Source organism: Dreissena polymorpha, chromosome 5 (genome assembly GCF_020536995.1).
Source record: "Dreissena polymorpha isolate Duluth1 chromosome 5, UMN_Dpol_1.0, whole genome shotgun sequence".
In the NCBI taxonomy this organism is placed as follows: Eukaryota; Metazoa; Mollusca; class Bivalvia; order Myida; family Dreissenidae; genus Dreissena; species Dreissena polymorpha.
In genome coordinates, this window is record NC_068359.1 from 66826267 (window position 1) to 66845288 (window position 19022).

Here is a 19022-nt window from a genome sequence, read left to right on the forward strand (position 1 = left end):
CATGCAAACTCGTGTCCTTTTAATACGTAGTTGCATACGTGTATTTGTTTTCATCAAATGTTTAAACACTCAAGTTAGTCCTTTTTCAACATTTTTTCAACAACATTTGTTTAAACAAGATTATTCTTTATTTTATAAATTAATATTTATGAAAAATGTAAATAAAAAAAAACACACATCGTATGTCCTTAGTGGTCCGATGGTATAATTTGTATACATCTTCTATAATAATTATATTGATCGCAATGACAAAACGTACATAATCGTAACAATAATATTTACCATCATAATCATAATTAAAGTGATACGATTTTAACAAACATGTTCAAAGTATTGATTCCCATCAAGAAAAAAAACTTAAATACATTTCCACATACTATTGATATATAACATTAAATTCAATTTACATATTTGACCAAACTTTTTCTCAATTTAAGAGGGGGTTTAAACATACATTTTTCAACATCATTATAAAGAAGCATTCTAAATATGTATTTTTATGTATTTTTTTTACTAGATGTAGAAGCAAAACAATAACAATTCTGTTCTTGATGAGTTAGTTTTATCGTTTGAATAAGCAGTGTACAACCAGGCATTATTATGGAAAGAAGGAAAGAATGCTATTTGATATGTATTGCTTTTAAATGGCGCTAGAATTCATTAGCGCTGTTTCTTCAGTCGAATTTTATTAGCCCCCGTGCGATTCTAATGGCCATATATCAAGCACTGGCATGTTGGCACTGTATTGGCGGTAAATCGGAACAAGCAATTGTGTTCAGCGATTAATTGTGATGCCTTCTAATAACACGAATCAATTTATGACATCTAATTGGTTGAACTTATTATTGTTCGTCTTTTAACCCGCTTTCAGAAATGTATTTAGTTATTAAATTGCTCCATGAATATATAACGGATATTTTTGCGTAAACATAACCATTCGCAAATACCAACTGTTCTGTGCCTTATCGTATCATCTGTTATATCTTGATTCATATGACAAATATCGGTGTGTTACGTTTTTGTGTGAATAAAATGTATGTAACAAACGCACACACAATATTTTTCCCAATTAAAATAACCATAAAAATAAAAAAAGTATTACATTTTTTTCTCTTATGTATACCCAAAAATGTATTTGACCAGCATTGAAATTGACAGTTATTGCATATCCACTATATCGATACAAAACACGAGATGAATGTAAGAATTGTTAGTACCACACAGGCATGAAACGTTACTATATTTCTCCAAATGCTACTTGACAGCAACAGTTTTATCAATGAAAATGGTAAGATTTTTAAAAAAAGAATGAGAATTTTTTAAATATTATATGTGAAACACACATTAGCCTAAATCTCCGATTTAATAAACAAAACTGTATACGCACATAACTAACTGTATTAATTTAATTGCTACAAATTACCTATAGTTCTCAATAATTAATGCATCAATATGAAACCACTTCAAAAGTTCATTTCTTAATAAAAATAGCTTTATTTTTTTTCAAGCTTAACATTCAACAAACTAAGATTTCAAATCATGTTCATCAGTAACACGAAGATTTATTTTACAGATCAGCAGAGCGAAGTTTCCAGCTGTATTTCTGGCTCATTATGATATCTGATAGTGTAATCTCAACATTCGCGCTTAATTGGATTGTAGAGCTTAAACAAAAGGGAAATAACTGGGTTTTATGATATATATGGTTTCGATATGAAACCGACTTGTTGCCATATGTCACCAAAATGATGTATGTATGGTTTAGAATGAAAAAATACGTGTCCTAAATTATGGGGTGAAAAATGCACCCCGGAATTTTTATACAACCCGCAACAAGGGTCTCATATTGAAAAATAACCCGTAAATGGCCAATCTCCTAGTATATATATATATATATATATATATATACATGTTGTATATATACTTATATACTATCCGACTATGACATTTAATTGCATAGGTACGGTCCGATTCACAAACTGCTATTTAACTGTCACATCCTTTGAATATATTGTTTAAGGAAAGAATTTCATAATTGTTTAGATTGATCCGCTTTATGAAGTTGGCTTTGTTGTTTTTATCCGACGAAAGTACGGCTTTCTATATTGTACGATTGCAATAGTTCAACTAGCCAAAACAAAACGTATTTCTTTAAACGATCTTAAATTGCAATCATTATGACATTCTGGGGTCAATTATTCTAATTATTCTAATACTTCATACAATTACAATATATTGTCTCACGGGTCGCTGATTCATATGGATTAAAGACAAGTACACCTTTAAATTAATTTTAAACATAACACGTGTATGTATATTACATGCCTTGCAATGACAGCAATGTTGAAAGCAAGAAGAAGTTAAATCCATTTACAAAGAAAGATGCCATATAAAAAAATGACAGCGAGTTCACTCGAAACCTAACAATTTATTACTGCTATAATTGTTTCTTTCTTCCATCGACCCACTGCCCAATAAATACGTTGCTTATTCTATTTGCAAAAAGCTTCGTAGATGTCCAAAAATATATGATGTGTTTTCATTATCACAAAGAAAACAAGCACGCATACCTTTTAAGTCGTATCACAAAAGTGGCGTGCTAGAGTTTCACTTAGACGCATGACCCTGCACAACATGTAAATTAGTATCCGGCTTAGCGTAAAATCGTGTTTACGAAGTAATTTAACGGCACACGGGAGTGAAAGCTTAATGCGTTAATGCGTTAAGGCGATTGTTCAGAGTAACTTTTTTTAGTGTGATCTCGTAATGTATAACTATTTATTGTAAAACTAACATATTAGCATCAATATAAAAATTATATCAATAAATGAATGCCCTCGAAGACAATGCATTATTTATAATAGGTATCTTGTTTTCGTTTGAAGTATTATTGACGTTTCTTAGAAGCAACTGATAAAGTAATAAACATGCCCTTTGTATCTGAAAACTGACGTGGATTAGAGCGCACACATAAAACCCTCTGTGGGTCATTTTATATAAAATAGTTTCATCTAAAGCATTCCTTAAACAAAAGTAGTTTTGACCTTTGTATGACTTTATTGTTATTCACAAGAATTTTTTTTAAATGTATAACATGGCGGTAATATATATGACCAAAATGCATATTTAAACATTAATTAACCCCTATCTCATCCGATTAATTTGACAGCCACTTTGTGCCTGCACCGGATGCGTAAGGCTTTATAAATGAAAAGCGCGCATCATTTTGATGATAGTACCAACATAAGTGGACAATATGTCGATGAAACAAATAACAGACCGTTCAAAAGTTTAAGCTGTTCGTTTTGCAATACACAACTCATGAAAAAATACAAACTGATAGGATTAGTTTTAGAAAATTATCACTTCCGCCATCAACATTTTTTTATTTATTGTGCGAAAACTCATATCACGAAAAGTAAATCTTAAATTTGTTAAAATAATATGATATTATTTGATTAAACAAAATTCGCTTGCGGATTCTTCGTCAAAGGTGTGTTTGTAATAATATTCATTAAGAGTTCAAAGTTCAAATACAAAATCTGACGCAATGAAATAAAATCTACTACTATGGTTCACGCGTCTCTGGACAATGTCCTTTCGCGTGTCAAAATTGCAGAACCTCAAACATACTTGCCAACGCAGTTTCAAGATGTTGGTACTAAAGACCGTACATTTATATGAATATTCACCATAAACCAATATGAATTAGTGCGCTCAACAAATCGGACGGAAGGAAGGATCGAATGAATAATGCTCGTAGATCGAGGAAAACGCGTGCAAAAACTGCATTGTGGAGTCTGGATGTCTACGGAAGTCTTTAAAACCAAATAACGGGTTTGCAATCAGCTCTGAAATTTACTAATGATTATGGACATACTGCTGAGACATTTTTGTTAAAATGTTCTTTTATATCTGGCTTCTAAATCTGCCCAATAGTTATTGCACTTAAAGGTTTGATACATTGCATTATCGTCTGCAAAATCCATATTAATGAGAATCTATCTAAATAAGGTTGATATTTCTATTGTATAGGATTGAATTTATGACACTTTATCTGGGCAATGATCGTTTTGTTAATTATTCATATTCCATTGTAAATTTCACTTCAACTTGATACACATACTCGAATAATATGTATGGGACTCTTCTAAATAAATCTAGGTACATGGTGCTGAGAAAATTGTATTTCGGGGAGTTCGTTCCTGCATATTTTATAATACTGTCAACATATCTGAGATTTGCTTTATTGATACCATGCTGTTTTGCCTAAAGTAAACGGTATTTTTATACGGATATATTTCACATCTGATCTGAAAACAACGTCATGAATTTTTACTGTCGGTACTAGGGGATTAATGAAATGAATATTTGAAGCATCTGTCAGTATTACAAAAAAGTTTACTTACACTTATCTTGTCTGTATTTAAGATATTAGTCTGGTTATTGATGGCTCGAAACTGATCTAGTAATCCGAGTGTTTTTTAGCATTATTTTTGTGATTTAATTTTATTGTTGATGTCTTTATCAATATATCATTTTATTTCTCAACCTACAAAAATGACGTAATGATTCATGAGGGAAAATACTTATCCTTTATTTGTTGATATTTGTTTCTGTTTTTCCCTTCATTCGTTGTAACCACAAATACTTTCTTCTAAAAGCCATTATTCATTATTAATATTGATGTAGGTTATATAACTCATTCAATATTGTTATTACAAAATTAAATTGGTACTGTTTCTAATATATAAACACGAAGTGATGAAGCTATTGTTGGAGTAACATTAAAGTTGTGCACATGTAACTAAGTATCAACACCATTTTACTTTACATTTTAATGCATGTATAAATCATCTGTGCGTATAGTATAAGTATTGCCGTTTTTTATACCATGGTGTATTTTTACAATTTTAAAAGAATGCTATCAATATACATGTATGTTGTCATTCCATATAGTTCAGCATATATATGAGCCGTACTATGTCAAAAGTGGGCTAAATGCATGTGCGTAAAGTGTCGTCCAAGATTAGCCTAGGCAGTCCGCACAGGCTAATTAGGGACGATATTTCCGATTTTATGATATTGTTCGTTTAAAGAAAGTGCCTCCTTAACAAAAGTCTATTTTAGGCACACAGTGTCGTCCCTGATTAGCCTGTGCGGACTTCACAGGCTAATAGTGGAAGCTACTTTTCGCACATGGATTATACCCCCTTTTTACAGAGCACAGACCATATGTAGAGTAATGCGTCAACGGGACACGTTGAATGTAAAATCAGTGCCTTCAACTGAATTCATCTCAACGTACGTGTACAATTTGCGAATTATAGGCCAAGATAAGTTCCAAAGAAAGTTGCCCTTAATGAGCAGTATATTAAATGATATTGGTGCACATAAACCCGGGATTATTTGCGCATTGCCTTCCTGTGGGACTAACCTTTAACTTTCAGTGAACAGTTTGCACTCCTCTCTTGTATTAATACTACTCTTTATAAGCGAGGAGAAAAATAAATGACGCGACGTTTATCATCATAATACATATTTATCCCATTGTTATTAAGGTAAATCAATGAAGTGCAGTTTTTCTAAACTACTGATATGTATTACTTTCCCTTGCTCGAGACATCCGTGTATTGGACGGGAAATACGCATATTGATGATACAATATTGTATAAATTTCGGAAACGTATTCTAGATCTACAGCAAAGGTGTCTATGAGCTCCAATAGCTCTCTCTTTGGTAAGCGAAATCGACGGAAAAGTTCATCATCATTGTACATGTCTAATGGATTCAACCTATCTCTAAAAACTCGCTCTCTTCGAAAATGTCTTCGCATTCGATGAACAAGTCGCATGGAGGCCGCCATGATTAAACTCGAAACTATCCGCGTTCATTTTGCACGGGTTTTTCAATGCCGACAAAGCGTCAAGCGACGAGCAGTCGTGGTGTGAGGGGTAGACTGCGGTCGCTCGACAATATGTCGAACAACGCGCGGTCGATTGACGCCCGTCGCTCTCCATTAAACACGGCTATCGTCGCACGACGATTATTCGCTGGTACAACCATAGGCGCCCGACCATGGTCGCTCTCATTAAACATACATATCCTAGGCTATTTTGATCTGGCAAGATATTGGTTTAGACACCATGACGTAGATCAAGCGACATGAAAATATTGAAAGAACTTAAATGTAGAAACAATAACCAATAAAATTGATTGATTTAAAGAGTTATCAGAGTGCGGGTTTAATCACTTCGACGCGGCGCTATATTAATATATGGGATACAAACGGCTTATGTATAAACTCTGTCACAAAACTGACAGCGAAAGATATTGCCTAGTTAGTTGCGTTTGAAACAGATTGATCAGATTAAATATTGAACAAATACCTCAGGCAAATTATACAAGAGGCCATTATAACCGACAAACACATGTTAAATGTATTTAACATAACTTTTCATAATGTCTGTATGTATTCACCTGTTAACCAGTACATGCACAATACCGTTACAGGTAATCTGTTTAAATGTGAGTGTAAACTTAATTATAATATAAATGTATTGATTATATTCTCGTAAATACCTTTGCATATAGTGGTACCGCTTGATGGATTTCTGCAAATACACGATACACATAAATGCGGTTCACGATCATGCCCATGTGGCATTAGTGTTGAATTATGTTGTATGTAGTTAGAATGTATAAATATATGTGACGGAAGAAGACTCTTGAATTGGATAATTTTTGAGCCGATGATTGGGAAGGAAAGAAGCAATATACTGACGCATATTTTATTCTTGAGCAAATATAGAGCTTATCTCAATCTTAGAAATAAATATATTCTACGATATTTTAGCATATACAAGCATATTATACTCGGTTGTGTCACAAAAAAGTATTTCAACAGAATTTTAAGAGCTTAGATAATATCTTATTACATCGTACAGTGATAATTTATATTCATGTATCACCCCTGCAACACAATCATTGTAGAATTTGGGAATGCAAGTGAATTAATAAATGGCTAATATATTTTTTCTGAAAACAATTCTTATGTGTCGCTTTGGCATTTTTCTTCACTGCTCAATTTTATGTCATTTTAAGTCATTATAACAAATGATATATTTTGCGATTACAATCTTAACATGCGATACACGTATCACTGAGTTATACGAAAGGTTTCAAATAGCTCGGCTGTCAACAATGACTGCGTACACACCATAGAGGCTTTACAAGTTGACAATCAATGAATATGTTGGTAGTAAGATCAATATCAGTGTGACATGTTAATGCCAATTTTGCATTGAATTCACCTGCTGAATCGGGGTATATTTGGGGATTGGGTTATACAAAAGCTAACTTGAGCTTAACATAAATCAATAGTATTATATTGAAATTTGGTTTTGTTGTTTTGCATATATTAATACATCGTAATATAAATATTTCATTGCAACATTATTTGGGCAAAAGTTTAGTCCAAATTTATAATAAGCGAATTAATTGCTAAATGGACAGTGGAAACTATTACTACGGCTTCGTTCCAATATTACAATATATTACCATATACATTGTTAGCTAAAATATGCCTTAACTTTAGAAAAGATTAAAGCCTACCCCAAGTTTATAAATGTTATTGTTTCATTGTGTCGTGCATTACAATGTGAAAAAAGTGTTCTGGTTGGAAATGTTATTGTATTAATTAGCAATACTGTTTTCTTCTCGCGGAATCGGACAATGCTTGACCTTAGCTTACTTAAGATTTAATGGTTATACTAATGTATTACGAATATATGATACATTGTTTCAGCTCAGATAAATGCAATATCCAGAATGCTGAATGTGACCCACGTACACAATAGGAAATCATAGCAAACATAATCTTTAACAAAACATGTTTACAATTAAATATACGCATTATTACTATGTATTATTGAGTCTGTTTCTAACATATTATGTGTCTTTTACTTTTGGAACAACAAAAAAGAATCATAAAGTATTCACGCAATCAGTAGCTCACTACAATTAACGCATATAAAAAAGTGTGTTGTGTGTTTGCTCACTGACTTGTTCGATAGAGTAACGACACTATAAGTGTTTAGTTAAAATTAATATAATATGTATATATGCACATTGTAGCATTTACTATGGATTGGATTTGAGATATTACTTAAAAAATAGCATTTTACCAATGACCAAAATGTATATTAAACTATTCTTAACACGTTATTTATATGACCAATATTGTTTTTGTTTACATTTTCTCATAGACAGCAAATGTACTTTAAACAAATATACTGTTTATCCTTAACCAAAGGGTCAGTTTTCTACAAATACAAAGCAGACTCAAGTTCCTCGTGCTTTCCATAAATAACTGTACTATACAGATTAACATTCATGAGACATGTCATACTCGAGGGTCATTTATAACGATTTTTAACGTATAAAATAGTATCTACAATAAGTTGGATTTGAGATATTACTTAAAAAATAGCATTTTACCAATGACCAAAATGTATATTAAACTATTCTTAACACGTGTTATTTATATGACCAATATTGTTTTTGTTTACATTTTCTCATAGACAGCAAATGTACTTTAAACAAATATACTGTTTATCCTTAACTAAAAGGCCAGTTTTCTATAAATACAAAGCAGACTCAAGTTCCTCGTGCTTTCCATAAATAACTGTACTATAAAGATTAACATTCATGAGACATGTCATACTCGAGGGTCATTTATACATATTTTTCTACCATAGCAAGTTATATTGTTCCGAATATCTTAGATCTTTAGCATATAAAATAGTATCTACTATAAATTGGATTTGAGATATTACTTAAACATAAAAAAATGCAAACAAATAAGCTGCAAAGCTGAAAATAAAATCGAGTGTTAAATCGTCTGTTAATTAGTGTCCCTACTTTTTTCATTGCTAGCAAAAGCCTTGTAGACGACCCTCAAAATGGAAAAATCGTAATCACTACTACAGCTTTATATAGATAAAAGCACCTCGTGCTTGCTCCAAATACGTGCACTTTTTCCTAGCCTAAATAACAATATAACCTATTTATGTTTGCTACGGTTCTTTATTCTATCTATCTATACTGTCTAAATCCCCTTGCAGGTATTATTGACAGGTTTCTTTGTAGCCTTAATATCGCTGCCTATAATAATATTGGATTAGACATGGGATATATAACTAAACGTATATGTTTGGTTTATTGAAAATGCATTTTAAGCATGTTTTTATGACAATTTTTTACAAGTCTTGAGATTGGTGTTAATACAATAAAAAGTGACAAACAAAACAGTAAAGCCTGTACCTGTTTTAGAAATTCAACTGTAAGTATTCTACCGATCGCTGCCTTTGTATACACGATTTATTTTTGTATTGAAGGCATGTGTAATATTATCAAATTTCTGCTGTCAAATAAAATCAAGGAAAATTAAATTTTGACTTGTTAAAAATTATCTTGTCATTTCGTTATAGTTGTTCATACGACAAAGATACCAGTGTATGTGTTGTATATAACCCACGAAATGGAAACACCACAAAGATCACAATCAACAATAACGGTAAAAGCATCATGCGGGGATTAGCAGTCTGAGCTTGTTCAACTATTTATCTTTGTTTTCTCAGTTTTCAATAAAATGCTGTTACGAATGTAATTGTTCTTCTTTCTGTTTAATTTGTTTGCACGATGTTCTCACTGAATATTTATGATCGTATAGCTGCTAGATATAGTACCGAATATTACTGTCTTATAATTTGGGCAATTTTGTGTGCACTGTTTGTACACTGCATATGTTTTACTTCTCACTTTTGTTGTCATTTTCATTATTGTTTTCTGTTTATCTGTTTTTGTTGGCCATGATGTATGTTAAGTTATGGAAAGTTTTGCGAACTTTAACATGTTTTTATTGCATTTTTATTCGTTTGGACGGATATAAACTGTATTGTGTATTGACCATAATTGTGTTTTGTGTACAGACTGCTGTAATGGCGTATTAGTTTTGTTGTCTATGGTATGCTTACGAAAATGTAATCCTGTGTATTGAGAATGGATAATTTAAAGATTGTATCATACAACTGTCGAGGTTTAAATGATATTTCGGAAAGAGCTGATGTGTTTGAATATCTTAAAAGTTTAAATGCCCATATATATTGCTTACAGGATTGTCATTTCACTTCTCTAATGGAAAAACAAATTTACTCACATTGGGATGGAGAATGCTACTTTAGTTTTGGCTCTTCCAATTCAAGAGGAGTATGTATTTTATTTAATAAATGTTTGCAAAATCTGAATGTAAAAGTGCACAATCAAGAAAAAGATACAAAGGGAAACTTACTAATTTTAGATTTAACAATTGATAACCACAGATTTACTCTGTGCACCCTTTATGGACCAAATAATGATACTCCCTTGTTTTATAGCAAACTGTTTAATATAATAGAGACCAAAGGAAATGAGTCTTATATTTTATGTGGGGATTTTAATTTAGTACTTAATATGAATATTGATTATGCCAACTATGAAACATTTAATAATAATAAGAAGTCCAGGGAAATGTTATCTTCTGTAATAAATGATAAAAACCTAAAAGACACTTTTAGAGAAATAAACGGTGATGCAAAATGTTTCACCTGGCGAAAGCCTAATACTATCCAACAAGCCAGATTGGACTTCTTTTTAACAACTCATGATTTTAGGCAGTTTATCAGGAAATCGGAAGTGCACGCAAGCTACAAATCAGATCACTCCCCTATTACTTTGGAATTGAATTTTAGCAATATAGAGCATGGAAAGGGCCTATGGAAATTTAATAATTCGTTACTTCATGACCTAGAATATATTCAATGTATTAAACAAAAAATTGAAGAAATTAAGCAGCAATATGTCTTACCTGTGTATAACATTGAATATCTTAATACTATAGAAAACGATTTAATACAGTTTATTATAAATGATCAACTGTTTTTAGAAACTTTATTAATGGAAATCAGAGGTAAAACCATATCATATTCGAGCTTCAAATCTAAAAGAGAAAAGAAAGAGAATATTATATTTTCAAAGCAATTGAAGAAATTGAACAAAAATTAACAAATGAAAACACTGATGAGCTCAATCTCTTGCAACAAGAACTCTTAGGCATACGGAATTTAAAAATGAAAGGCGCTTTCATTAGAGCTAAGGCAAAGTGGATTGATGAAGGCGAAAAACCTTCAAAATATTTTTGCAATTTAGAAACACAATATGCATGTAATAAAAACATCCCTTTTATTGAAAACGATGAAGGTCAACGGTTATTTGACAATCCAGGTATTTTAAAAGAAGCTGCGCAATTTTACAAAACATTGTATACAAAGACTGTCTGTAATGGCTCGTACACTGTACACGATGACCTTAAAGGCATAAACACTATTATATTAAATACTGCACAATCTCAATCCTTAGAAGGACTTCTAGCTTTCAAGGAAATATCAATTACTTTAAAAAATATGAAGCATGACAAAAGCCCAGGATCAGATGGCTTTACAGCAGAATTTTTTTAAGTCTTTTGGGAAGATTTAGGTCACTTTATAGTTAGAAGTCTCAACTATGGTTTTACCTCTGGAACCCTGTCAGTAACTCAAAAACAAGGTATAATCACATGTGTACCTAAAGAGAATACACCAAGACATTTTCTGAAAAACCTAAGGCCATTAACACTTCTGAATGTAATTTACAAGCTTGCATCTGGGACTATTGCTAACAGATTAAAAACTATCCTGGATACTCTTATTTCTAAAGATCAGACAGGATTTATAAAAGGCAGATATATTGGTGAGAATACCAGACTTTTATATGACATTATGCAATATACAGAAGATAACAATATCCCTGGACTCTTGATGATCATCGACTTTGAAAAGGCATTCGATACTCTCGTGTTTTATTTTATAGAAAAAACATTAGATTATTTTAATTTTGGTACAACATTGAAAAAATGGATTTCACTTTTCCTACATAATACCTTGACGGAAATTCAAATCAATGGATTTTTATCAGAGTTTATTACAATTGAAAGAGGCTGCCGACAAGGAGACCCAATAAGTTCTTATATTTTTATTCTGTGTGCTGAAATTTTGGCAATTAAAATCAGAAATTGTAATGCAATTAAAGGTATAGTGATAGAAAATATTGAATACAAAATATATCAGTTTGCTGACGATACATCTCTCTTATTGGATGGCACCGATATTTCCCTCAATGCTACCCTAGATCTTTTAAATAACTTTGCCTTATGTTCTGGATTAAAAATCAATTATGACAAAACAAATCTTATATGGATTGGCTCCAAAAAGTTTAGCATACAATCAATAAAAACTAAATATAAACTAGTGTGGGGCACAACAAACTTTAAAGTTTTAGGGATACTATTTGATGTCGATTTAAAGAAAATGATAGAAATTAACTTCTCAAGTAAACTTGAAAAGCTGCACAATATCATAAATTTTTGGAAAAGAAGAACTTTAACACCCCTAGGAAAGATAAATGTTGTTAAATCATTATTACTTCCCCTTTTAACACACCTGTTTATAGCATTTCCTAGTCCAGGAGAAAAAGTTTTAAAACAAATACATAACTTGTTTTCGAATTTTGTATGGGATGAACCAGCAAAAATTAAACAAACTATTGCTATTAAATCATATGATGATGGAGGTGTTGCCATGACTGATATATATGCTTTTCAAAAAACTATGAAAATGACATGGTTAAGAAAAATTGTTTCAAGTAATGGAAAATGTTTCCAACTTGTATATTCTATGTTTGATGTGAAGAAAATGCTTAATTTAGGAAAAAATAACATAGACAAAATAATAATAAGTTTAAAAAATTGTTTTGGAGAGATGTCCTTACATGTGACATTGAGTATATTAATAAACAAAACTTCAGTAAGTGTAAAGATATACTTGATATGCCTTTATTTTATAACCACAATTTTAAGATAGGTATGAATATTATATATAATAAAAATATGTATGATAGGGAAAAAAAAGATATGTAAGAGATATATTGTGCATTTCTGGAGAATTTTTAAAACAATCTGTATTAGAAAATCTCATTGGTGTAAAAATTAACTTCCTTTTTTATGAAGGTTTAATCAGAACTGTGAAGGCTTTTATCAGATTATCAGGACTTCCATTTATGAAAAAGTCTAATATACAATGTGCATTTATATCATTCTAATTGAATAACTAAGTATTTGGTTATAATCAAAATAAACTTGTTTATAAATGTTTTAGCTATAATACAGATGTACCCACTTGTCATTCAAAATGGAAAACACTTTTTAATAATGTTGAATGGACAAACGTGCATGCATCTGTTTTTATTATTTCTAGTGACACATACACCCAGTGGTTCCAGACAAGAATTGTTCACAGAATTTTAGGCACCAAATCTTTGTTATTTAAAATGAACATTGTTGACGACAATTTATGTTCCTTCTGTAATAAAAATGAAGAAACCCTATTACATTTATTTTGGGACTGCTTTTTTACAAAGAGAATTGTTAACTATGTTGTAGAATTTTTAAGATCACATAACGTGCAAAAATGTACTGAAATTTCTTGTCAAACAATGTTATTTGGGTGTACAAGTATAAACATGACTGATATGAATATTCTATTCCTAGAAATTAAAAAGTATATATTTGTATGCAAGAACAATTGTCTATTACCTTCAATAACGGGGCTAAATAACTATCTTTGCGTAGCATGGGAGATTCAATCGAAAACAAAAAATCAAGAAAAGGAAATACTAAACTGGTTTATTGTTAAACTTTTTATAGATCAATAAAATAATCGTGTTGTTGTTTGTTTTAAATATTGAATACCATGGTCGTTTGATTAATGTTTATACATGTCTTAAGTCCAAACGTTTTGATTAAAGTCTATAATGGACTGAAGTCAAAACTATATTTCTTTCTTTTTGTATCATAACATGGCATTTGCGTATGTATCTGTATGTTTGGGCGTGTGTATGAACTGTATGATTGTGTCTACATTATGGAATTTATTTACCTCTATTATAGCAACCAAGCTGAATTGTTAAAAAGATTCTATTGACATGTATTGTATACTAACAAATTAACATGTATACTAACAACACAAAGTGTAATGATTGTAATGAAATGTATGGAGGTGAATAAACGCTATAAAACGCAAAAACAACAACAAAAAAATATATGCACATTGTGTGTGTTATTCTGCTACAGAAACTATACCCTTTATCGTGCTACATACGAATTGGTACTTAACAGTGTAAGGATTGCAAATATTATTGAACAAACTACTAGAGCAAAACGCGGAGTAAATGTGTGAACCTAATTTTGAACACCAATTAATATGTTATATAAATTTACACCATTCATAACTTTAATCAAAAATACAAATAAGCTAATCGTTATTTATCGGTAAACATACCATGGCATGCCTTCTGATTCTTGACTGTTAACGACATTGAGTTTGCTTTTGTAAACTCTTTAATTATTACGGTATGCCTTACGAGCAGTGACACGTATGCAAGTGTATGTGTGATACAAAAGCAATATATTTAAGGGATTTATTTGGGGTTTATTTTGCTTCTGAAATTACTTTGCATGTTCTTCACATAACCGCAAGTCCTAATACTGTTTTGCTGTATTTACTAATGACAATCATAATTGAGCACGCAGTGTATAGGTCCCAATATTCCAGAAGCCTATTATTGTTTGGACTTTTCTCCGATGGTCAATACACATGCGTATGACTTAAAGCTAGCTATAATAACATAGTTGATATATACATTTATGTTTGCTTCTCAATAACATACCGATTTCTGTTCATATTGTTTCGTCTTTATGACGCTAATAAAAACTATACACTCACTGAAATAATTCGCATGAATAAAAAAAACACTTAACGAAACCATTATTTCGAATACTTTATCTTAAGCTTGTTCTTCAAAACGCAATAAACCAGTGTATGTTAACCCATGTTCCATTGGAAAATACACACGCTTGGTGTGTTGTTACTAAACAGCGAATGCTATTCAATGCCTCTATAACAATAAACCAATCTTTTTTAATTGCCCGTTGTCCTAATTTCGTATCGGTTCAATGCATATTCCAACCAATAATAAACACGCGGGACGTTTTTCAATCCAGTTTTTAATTGCTTAACTAAACCCACACCTACTCAGTAACAACAGTCCGAAATTTCGGCTTTTATTACATTTTTTGTTTAAATAAAGTCTCTTCTTAGCAAAAATTCAATTCAGAACTATTTTTTTTCTAGAGAAATTTGCGTTTATAATGACCATGCTGAAAAAAACATGGATTCCATGTGGAGAAGACCAGGATGCCTTATATGAGCAGTGACTTTATAATTATTTTAGTGACAAAAAACTTAGCCATTTTGTTGCAATGTCTTTGCTTTGAAGAAGCATAAAGCAAGTGTATGTGGGCACATATGCATACACTTGTACTTTTAAATGCTTTATAATACATTATATGATATTTTTGAATGAAATATCCAACATCATTTCAGAAACTTGAATCCTTTGTCTGATATATAATGTGGTTAGACTATGTCCACTTGAGATGAGTAAAACTGATAGTTTTATTTTAATTACTTACTCGTTTTCAGTTTGTGCCATGTTGAAAAAGTCCTCAATTGTTCGGTAATAATGTAATGACAAGTTTTTTGAGGCTCTTAAAATGTGAATCAATGAAGTAAGGATTGCGATCATCACTACCACATACTTTAAAACTGCGACTAATTAAATATTATACATACAACCCCAATATACACTTATTAAGACATCATTATATGTACCTTACCAATTAAGTAATGTGACAAAACAGTAAAGTTTTTCTATTTTATTCAAAATAGTGTTGGTAAAAGGAAATCAAACACGAGAATGTTGAAAAGGCACATTTGATAATACATAAGGCATTTCAAAGTACATCTGTTTGCATATGTGCCCACATACACTTACTATATGCCTCTACAAAGTAAAGAAATTGCAAAGTCTATAAGGTTTCCGGGTCTTCTCCAGATGGTATCAATCTTTTCCCAACATGGTCATTAAAAACGAAAATTTCTCCATAAGAAATAATTTTCTGGAGAAACCCTGATGTGAGGTTATGACAGACATTTGCAAGTTTGATTAAATCATTTAATTATTGTAGTGGCTTGAAAATTCATCTAATTTTTTCTTCCCTAAATGCCTGAACATAGCCCATTTTGCCCGATCTATTACTTCAGGGAGCCACATTTTGCTCATTTTTTAAGAAAATGTGTCAGGTTTTTTTCTACATGTAGGCCAATATCTTTGTTATCAATGTTTATACACAGTTGTTTCAAATTGGACTTTGAAATTTTATTTTTTTCCAAATTACTTACCCTCTGTTAGTTTTTGCTAAAATAACGAACACTGCTCCAATGGCATTACACTGCTCACAAGGTATCGGGTTTCTTAAATCGCTTGGCACTTACTATGCTGTGGTTGTGTCAATATTAAAGCATACTACATTATTCAGACTTTACATTTAAAAATTGCGTGTGTATGTGCTTTCAACTGAAACATATATAATGTTTCCCTTAAAATAAAACGTATTTAATAAAAAACACTCACCCTTTATACGTTTTTGGTTAGACTCTATCAGCCAGAGGCCGGCGATTTCGAAATTTCAGTGATATGACATATAGAAAGGTTGTCGCTACGTTGATATGTATCATGGTTGAATGGATTTAAAATTGCAATGACAAGGACATTATTGGGTCGATTAATATCAACGAAACAAAGTATTGTCTTCAAAATGACTAATTTGAATGACAGGTAATGGCAAATGTTTATATATATAGTATATATATTCCACGTTCATTTAGCCCACATAGCTTGAGAATACATAAATGGTTATAACAAATGTTAGTCAAATATATTGGGAAAACAAGATTGCTCATAAGCAAATTGCAGCGAGTAAACTGGACAGTATTATCCCAATTCATAAATGTTACTATTGTTTCTGACCAATAGAGACTAAGTGTCGGGGAAATGAATGGCTTATCCCCTTTTTCAAAGCGTCTTATATGCACAAACATTAATGCTTTTATGTCATCAACAAAATACAAAAAAAAGCGTGAAGAACCCTTTCTTTTTAACGAAGACGACGTGCTCGAGATTTGCTAAGACTCGTGGCCTCTCAAGAATTATAACTAAATATCCTGCTTTACGTGTATTCAGGAAATTAATTCGGCGGCACAACTTAGTTTAAGCATAGCGCTTGAAGGCGAGTGTTGTTGGTTTCAGTATTACGATGTAATTTATTAAGTGAAATCCCTTTAAGTATCTTTAAACAATATTATATCACATGTTATTAATAAATTGATGAACGCGTTAAGGCCAAATATCACTATGATGCCGGTGGAGCCCCGGTGCGTGATCTGGGCTCTACCTGGATGAACCTGGGTCCGGTTTAATGAGACCATGGTCGGGTCTGTATGGTTGTACCAGCGAATAATCGTCGTGTGACGATAACCGGGTCTTATGGAGAGCGACGATCGTCAGTCGACCGCGCGTTGTTCGACATACTGTCAAGCGACCGCAGTCCACCCCTCCCACCACGACTTCTCGTCGCTTGACGTTTTGTCGGCACCCAAAACCCGTACCTGGAGACTCCCAGGCAATCTGCGACGGTACCAAGATCGTCTGGGCACCTGTAGGACAATCGCAGACTGTCTGCGACGGTTTCAAAAGGGCTCCCAGACCAGCTGGGCTCCTGCAGGAGAATCCAAGACAGTCTGTGACGGTGTCAAGGCCATCTGGGCACCTGCATAAGCCACCCTGACAGTCTGCGACGGAGCCAGAGAGTCTTAAAGACCGGCGATGCACCTGCAGGAGACTCCCAGGCAGTGTGCGACGGTGCCAGTCTCCAAGATTGGCGGCGCACCTGCAGGACACTCCGAGACAGTTTACCATGATGCCAAGACCGTCTGGGCACCTGCAAGAGAATCCCAAACTGTGCCAGAAAGTCTCCCAGGGGCACCTGCAATAGACAGTCTCTGCGACGATGCAAAAACCGTCTTGGTACCTACAGGAGACTCCCAGACGGTTCCAGACAGTCTTCCAGAACGTCGGAGCACCTGAAGGAGATTCCAAGACAGTCAGCGACGATGCCAAGAACGTCTGGGCACCTGTAGGAGATTCCTAAACAGTCTTCGACGGAGTGAGAGACTGTCTGGCACTGATACAGACTGTTTGGAATTCTCCTGAAGTTTTCCAGACGGTCTTGGCACCGTCGCCAACTGTCTGGGAGCTTCCAGCAAGTAACCAAACAGTCTTAGCATCCTCGCAGACTGTCTGGAAGTCTCCTTCAGGTGCCATGCCGGTTTAGGAGACTGTCTGACAACGTCGCAGACTGTCTTGGAGTCTCCTGAAGGTGCCAAGACGGTTTTGGCACCGTCGTAGATCGTCTGGGAGTCTCCTGCAGGTGCCTCGCTGGTCTGAGAGACTTTCTGGCAACGTCACAGACTGTATGGGTGTCTACTGCAGGTGCCCAGACGGTCTTGGCACCGTCGCAAACAGACTGGGAGTCTCCTGGAAGACTATCTGACACCGATGCACACTGTCTCGGGGTCTCCTGCAGGTGCCCAGATGGTCTTATCACCGTCGCAGACTGTCTAGGAGTGTCTTGCAGGTGCCTCGCCGGTCTAAAAGACTGTCTTGGCACCGTCGCAGACTGTCTGGGAGTCTCCAGCAGGTGCCCCGTCTGTCTGAGAGACTTCTGGCAGCGTCGCAGACCGTATGGAAGTCTAGTGCAGGTACCATTATAATATTGGCACCGTCGCAGACTGTCTGGGCGTCTCCGGCTTGTATTCCGCCGGTCTGAGAGACTAACGTGCACCGTCGCATACTGTCCGGGAGTCTCATTCAGGTGTCCAGACGGTCTTGTCATCTTTGCAAACTGTCTGGGAGTTTCATGTAGGTGCTCG

General features: G+C 33.4%; 1 pseudogene; it reads right to left on the reverse strand.

The window, feature by feature from the left end:
- Nucleotides 1–18377, reverse strand: part of LOC127831296 (uncharacterized protein DDB_G0271670-like) — a 23316-nt pseudogene extending 4939 nt beyond the window's left edge.
- Between the last annotated feature and the right edge of the window lie 645 nt (nt 18378–19022).